Below are 7711 nucleotides of genomic sequence, written 5' to 3'. Positions count from 1 at the left end.
AAAGAAAATCATAAAAAGGAGACAAGAGCTTCTCATATAGTAGAAAGAGAGGAACACTCTGATAATAAATGAAGAGCCCTGGGGACTCCCTTGGACTTGAGGCGTCCGATTCTAATTTCCCCACAGGAGCCCCAGGTAATCTGACAGTGGGGAGCAAGTTGATTGACTTTCTAATAGATATATCTGTCACATACATATTCTGTGGTAAATACCAAGGTGGCACAGAAAACATCTCAGTCTATCCCAGTCATGGGAGTTTCTGGAGAACTACAACCTCTAGAATGCCAACTAGGGGACCTCACCCTGAAACATCCAGAGTGTCCAATCCCCCTTTTGGGACAAAATCTCCTTTGTAAAAGGGATGCTGGGACACCTAATCTAAAACAATATCCTCTGAGACAAGAGGCCCAAAAGGGAATTCAGCCAACTCTGGAAAATTTTTTGAAAACAGGACTGATTAAACCTTGTGGGTTCCCATATAAAACCTCTATCCTCCCAGTCAAAAGGCCAAACTCAGCAGAGTATCACTTTGTCCAAGATTTGAGGGCTATTACTGAAGTACTCCAAAACTTACACGCTGTGGAGCCTAATCTATACACTCTGCTCACAGCTATTCCGGGAGACTACGGCTGGTTTTCAGTCCTTGACTTAAAAGATGCTTTTTTTCTGCATTCCTATTGCAGAAGAATCACAGCAGCTATTTACTTTTAAATGGCAGGACCCAGAAACACAGGTAGTCCAACAGTATTGTTGGACCGTCCTGCCTCAAGGATTTAAGAATTCTCCTACCTTGTTTGGGGAGACGTTGGCTGGAGATCTTAGAAACAATACTGGATGAAGGACTCTTACTCCAATATGTGGACAACTTGCTCATAGTGAGCCCTACGTATGATAAATGTCTATAAAACACCATCAGAACCCTGAACTATTTGGCCAGTTTTGGATATAATGTCTCCCAGAAAAAAGCCCAGATATGCAAACAGCAAGTCGTGTATATGGGCTTTGTCCTCTCCCAAGGACAGCGGGATCTTTTGCCCGACAGAAAGCAGGCAACTGCAGGCTTGGGAGCACCCAAGACGTGCAGACAACTGAGAGGTTTTCTGGGACTGTCAGGGCTCTGTCAGATTTGGATCCAAACTATGGACTCACAGTAAAACCCCTCTAGGAGGCACTGAAGGGACATGATCTTGAGCCCCTTACTTGAACTGAAGAGTGCCAAACAGCCTTTGAAACAATAAAAAGGAAGTTAGTCTCAGCCCCGGCTTTGGAACTACTGGACTTAAAGAAACCTTTCAAACTGTATGTACATGAGAGACAAGGCAGAAGCCTTGGGGTATTAATTCAAACTCTGGGGAATATCCCTCGACCCATTGCCTATTTCTCAAAACGACTAGAACAGATTGTTAAGGGATGGCTCCCTTGCCCTGGAGCTGTAGCAGCTACTTGTGAGGTACTTCAGGAAGCTGAGAAGTTTACCCTGGGGCAACCCACCACTGTCTGTTCCTCACCGTGTCCTTTCTTTGCTGGAACAGAAAGGGAGCTTGTTTGTATTACATGTCTGTGTATACATTATACATATGAGATATCTCTACCTCTGAAAAATATTATCAAAACTGAGTTTATAAAGAGTTTTATTCAATTTAAAAGTAAGCGCTTACAAATTAAATATAAAGAAACCAGCCAAAATGACTTTCAGGTTCATGGGTACTGGGAAATAGTCAATATTAAGTTGATACCTGGTATTAAAGTTTGTTTGTTGATCTAATTAATATAAACATGTCTTTAGAGTCATTAAGTATAATACTTTATTGTACCTAGGAATCAAATAAGACCTTATTACATCTGTTGCAAGGAAAATAACTTGATATAATTAAACTTTAAAGTAAATGTAAATGAGATAAGAACTTTTGGGTAAACTCTTTAAAAATAATTATATGTTAGAAATGTCTACTTAAAATGATCTTTCCAGGGCTTCCCTGGTGGCGCAGCGGTTAAGAATCTGCCTGCCAATGCAGGGGACACGGGTTCGTGCCCTGGTCTGGGAAGATCCCACATGCCGCGGAGCAACTAAGCCCGTGAGCCACAACTACTGAGCCTGTGCTCTAGAGCCTGCGAGCCACAACTACTGAGCCCGTGTGCCGCAACTACTGAAGACTGAGCACCTAGAGCCCATGCTACGCAACAAGAGCAGCCACCACAATGAGAAGCCTGCGCACCACAAGAGTAGCCCCTGCTAGCCACAACCAGAGAAAGCCTGCATGCAGCAACAAAGACCCAACGCAGCCAAAATAAATAAGTAAATAAGTAAATAAAAATGATCTTTCCAGATATTTGTTAACTTCAAGTTCTAGAGTTATGCTAATTTAAGTGATGGAAGTTTATTGAATAGATAGATAAAATCCCCCCAAAAAACCCAAAGTATGTCTCAGAGCTGGTTGGTTTTATTTTTTCATTTTAAAAAATATTTTATTTATTTATTTTGGCTGCACTAGGTCTTCGTTGCAGCACGCGGGATCTTTGTTGCAGTATGTGGGATCTTTTTTTAGTTGCAGCATGTGGACTCATAGTTGCAACATGTGGGCTTCTTAGTTGCGGCATTTAGACTTCTTAGTTGCAGCATGTGGACTCTTAGTTGTGGCATGCATGTGGGATCTAGTTCCCCGATCAGGGATTGAACCCAGGGTCACTGCATTGGGAGTGTGGCATCTTACCCACTGGACCACCCGGGAAGTCCCAGAGCTGGTTGGTTTTATGTTACAGAAATATCCAAGTTTCTTGGTGATTGCATTGTACTCAAATCTTTAACCATGCTATTTTAAGTTTTGTCTTGATGCTGTTATAAAATGAAGATTTTCAAGAAGACTCATAAAAAGGAACTTTTTTTTTTTAACAAATATAAGTTTCTGATAGCATTTAGGTAATACCACTGGACTGGGTAACATATGACAAAACTAATGGAAAACCTGATTACTTTATCCAGATCAACAGGAATTAATTACATGGGACTGAGTGAACTGATGAATATGACTTATAACTTTATGACTTTGGGAAATATACTAGGCTTAATCTTTGTTTTCCAGAAAAACTTTTCCTCTTATGCTATGTCCTACAAGCTGGTAAAGTATACCCTTGTAAACAAAGATTAAACATTTACTTTTTTCTCTCTACCTGATCCTGCCAGAATTTGGCTTCTCCAGCTGGCTCTCCTGTGGACTTGATGATTTATTTTAACTGGATTCCGTGTTTTAATTTGTTCTTTGTTTCCAAATTGTTTATGTTTTGTGTCTCCCTGCTGCACTATGACTTTGTCAGTGTTACCAGCTGCATTACTTATATCCTGTCTATTTTATAAGATTGTTGTCTCTTACAGTACTCAGTGTGTAACCAGGCCTCCAACAAAATTGATGATGGCTAAACATCTTGAGGAAATAGATCATATTTATGACTTTTATAGAATAATTGTAATAGTGTGATTCTAGGTATGGGAAGAAGCAATAAGGAAAAACATTTCCTGGATCATAATAGACGAGTAAGACAGCGGGTCCAGAGAATTTTTAATTATCAACAGGGCCTAATCCGGAAACAGCACGTAGAGTGGCATATCAACAGGAATTTTTGCCTGATCTGGGATGACCTCAGCACCATGGGACAAAATTTGGTCATGAATTGTCTCCCAAATATCGGTCAAATTCCTGACCAAGAGGAGGATCTGAGAAATGGAATATTTCCTGCCATATCCATAAACAAAGGATGTCACAGTCATCAGCAAACTGCAGCCACCACCGATGGTGAGCCGGTGATCTCTGAGGGAACTCAGGAAGGAAAAAGTACTTGCCGTCTAGCAGCCATCAGACTGCAGCCACTCCCTATGGTGAGCCCTGAGGAAACTCAGGATGTGAAAGCACAGGATACTGGCCCCAGATAGGTGAGGTGCATATCAAAGGAATGATTTCAGTGAGCCCAGACTCTTGCATCTTCCTATACATAGAAAAGTGCTAAATTCCTTAACTTGAGACTGTAATTTCCTTATAGTTGGAGAAGGGTGGGTCAACCTACTTGTTTAATCCTGTTCTACTGAAAAACACAGAATCAAGTTCAAATAACTGAGAGTTGTACTACTTACTGAAAATTCTGAGAATTATTCCCTGCCCAAGGCTGATCATTTCCATTCCATGATCACCCCTCATCACCCCCCTACACAGCAGGAAGCAGTTAGAGCGGTCGTTTCCCCTTATCCTGCAAGATTGTAGAATGGACATTGACAGTGGGGAATTGTAACATGGAAGAACAAAATCTGACTCCATGTTGGATCTGTTTCTTTTACTTTGACCCTTGCTTTCCATTGCTTTTGTTCTGTCTATAGCTATAGGCATACATAATGGCCTGCCTTGGAGAACCCTGCTCCTCTGCCTGAATGTTAAACTAAAGTGCCTTTGTTCAGCTCTCAGGGAAACACCCTGACCCTGTCCACCTGTGAATGGGTGCAAAAAAGAAGAAATTAACACATCCCCTCGCCGAGGCTGGCCAAAACCAGGAGAGGAGATGTTTTGCAAGACTTATGGCCTTTTTACTTTATTTCCTCAACTCCTCTGCCTCTCTGTTCTATAAAAGAAACCAGCATCCATACCCTGAGAAGATGGTACTCTAGGACACTAGTCCGCCATCTTCTCGGATGCCTGGCTTTCCAAATAAAGTCGCTATTCCTTGCCTCAACAGCTCATCTCCTAATTTATTGGCCTGTCATGCGGTGAGCAGAGCAAGCTTGGACTTGGCAACACTACTACTATAGTCTCAACCAGTTTTTCTGATTCTGTTTAGAAATTGCTAAAATTTTGAAATAATTATAGATTCATGGGAAGTTGCAAACAAATAGGTATGAGGAAATCCCATGTATCCTTCAGCCATTGGCTCTAATGGTAAATCTTGTATAACTGTAGTATAACATCAAAGCCAGGAAACTGACATAGGTATATGTCATGTCATAGAATTTATTCAAATCTCATCAGTTTTACATGCACTCATTTTTTTGGCATGTGTATAGTTCTGTGCAACTTTGTCACATGTGTAGTTTTGAAACCGAGTGGGGCCCTGTGGGGCTCTCAGCATGGAGGCCCTTTTGTCCCCCATTTTTTGTAGGCAAGACTCCAGCCTCCATGACCTTCCCTGAGTTCCAAAGGGCGGATTTGAACAGTTGTTAATCAAGGGAGGAGCAGCCAAGAAACCACCCAAGGCAAGATTAAAGGGACCAGAGACGCTCATCAAGATTAGGAGACCAGCTACCTGAGATGAGATTAAAGGAGTACAGGCCCTACACACACACTGATCTTGTCAGGGACCCCACCCTTGAACCACAGTTATAAAACCTTCATCAAATCCTCTGGGGTTGGAACACAGTTTTTCGAGGCAGAAGCCCAGCGTGTCTCCCTTTGCCTGGCAAAGCAATACCACTATCTTTTTCTGCTTCACCCAAAACTCTGTCTCTGAGATTTGATTCAGCACTATTATACAGAGAGGCCGAGCTTTCAGTAACAGATTCATGTAACTGCCACCAAAATCAAGATACAGAACGATTCCATTACCACAAGACTCCCTTGTGCTACCTTTTTAGGACATACCCATGCCCTCTCCCCAATCACTAACTCCTGGCAACCACTAATCTATTCTCTATCTCTATAATTTTGTTATCTCAAGAATGTTAAAAAAAAAAGAGAATGTTATATAAATGCAATAATATAGTAATTTTTTTGTGATTGGTTTTTTTTTTTTTTTTGCAGTACGCGGACCTCTCACTGTTGTGGCCTCTCCCGTTGCGGAGCACAGGCCCTGGACGCACAGGCTCAGCGGCCATGGCTCACGGGCCCAGCCGCTCCGCGTCATGTGGGATCCTCCCTGACCGGGGCACGAACCCATGCCCCTGCATCGGCAGGTGGACTCTCAACCACTGCGCCACCAGGGAAGCCCTGTGATTGGCTTTTTGTAGTCAGCGTAATTCTCTTGAGATCTGCCCAAGTTGTTGCATGTACCAGTAGTTTCGTTTTTTATTGTTGTGTAGTGTTCCACAGTATGGATGGACCATAGTTTTTTTTTTTTCTTAATTTTTATTGGAGTATACTTGTTTTACAATGTTGTGTTAATTTTATGTGTACAGCAAAGTGAATCATGGACATTTGGGTTGTTTCCAGTTTTGGTCTATTACAAATGCTGCTATTGTTATCTGAAAACTGGGTTTGCCTCTTGGTGGGTGTCAAGCCAAAAGACACAACCAAGCCAAAGAGTGGGAGAAGGAAGACTTTATTACTTACAGCAAGTAAGGAGAACACCAGGGATCTTTCCCAAAGCAGTATCTCCCCAACAGCAAAACTGTGGAAGTTTTAAGCTAAGGGTACATGCGTATTCATGAAGGGGCTTGAGCAGAGGAGAATTTAGCATAGAATTGGGACAAAGGTTAACAGAGTCCAAGCTTTAGTTGATTGAAGTCATTAGGTTCAGTAAAGGTCAATATTATTATTACTTACGTTTTGACCAGTCTGGGATCTCAGCCTGTAGTTACCGTCCTCCAGCTGGGTGGGGGCCTTAGTTCCTGCAGAACTCAAAGATAGGTATTAGATTGTTACGTGTGTCTTTTGGATATAGGAAGAACTAGGAGGAATTAAGGGGAGGAATTAGGACTCTTTTATTACTGAGCTATTGTTTCCTGATTGCTTTCCCTTTGTTCCTGCATTCTTTAGTTCCCTTAAATCATTAATTACTGAGACCTCTTTGAGGGCAAGAATTGTGGCCAGGCTTGGATCACAAAAGTGGCTTAGGCTAAAAACGGCTTCTCTTAAAGTAAAAAACAAACAAACAAACAAAAAAAACCAAGGTCAGTTCTCTTTCTCTGGGGACCCCTTACCCTATCTACTTACACTATAAACATTTGTGTACAAGTTTTTGTGTGAACAGAACATAAGTCATTTTCTCTGGGATAAACACCCAACAGTGCAATCGCTGGTCATGTGGTAAGCACATGTTTAGTTTTACAAGAAGCCAAACTTTCCCAGAGTGGCTGTGTACCATTTTACACTCCTGCCAGCAATGTGTGAGCGGATCCAGTTCCTCCACCTCCTTGAGAGCATTTGGTGGTGTCACTATTTTTTATTTTAGCCATCGTCAAAGGTGTGTAGTGATATCTCATTGTGGTTTTAATTTGCATTTCCCTAATGGCTAATGATGCTGAGTATCTTTTCATGTGCTTATTTGCCATCTGCGTATCCTCTTCAGTGAAATATCTTGTCTTTTGCTCATTCTCTAATTGGATATTTTTTTAACAGTTGAGTTGTGAGAATTCTCTATATAGTCTAGATACAAGGGCTGTGTTGTGTATGTGGTTTGCCAATATTTTCTCCCACCCTGTAGCTTGTTTTTTCATCCTCTTCTCAGGGTCTTCTGAAGAGCCAGAGGTTTTCATTTTGATAAGATCCAGTTTATCAACGTTTTCCTTGTATGAACTGTGCTTATGGTGGCAAGTCTAAAAACTCTGCCTAGCCCTTGGTCCTGAAGATTTTTTACCATGTTTTTTTCCTAAACTTTTTACAGTGTTGACTAAAAAAACCCACACAGCCTAAAAGTAGTGAGGTAAGTTTTATTTGATGACCCTACTGATGACTATAGCTTGGGAGACAATCTCTCAGATAGCTCTGAGGAACTGTTCCAAAGAGGTAAGGGAGAAGCC

Source organism: Pseudorca crassidens, chromosome 19 (assembly GCF_039906515.1).
Source record: "Pseudorca crassidens isolate mPseCra1 chromosome 19, mPseCra1.hap1, whole genome shotgun sequence".
NCBI classification, from domain to species: domain Eukaryota; kingdom Metazoa; phylum Chordata; class Mammalia; order Artiodactyla; family Delphinidae; genus Pseudorca; species Pseudorca crassidens.
Note: the sequence above shows the minus strand (reverse complement) of the source record.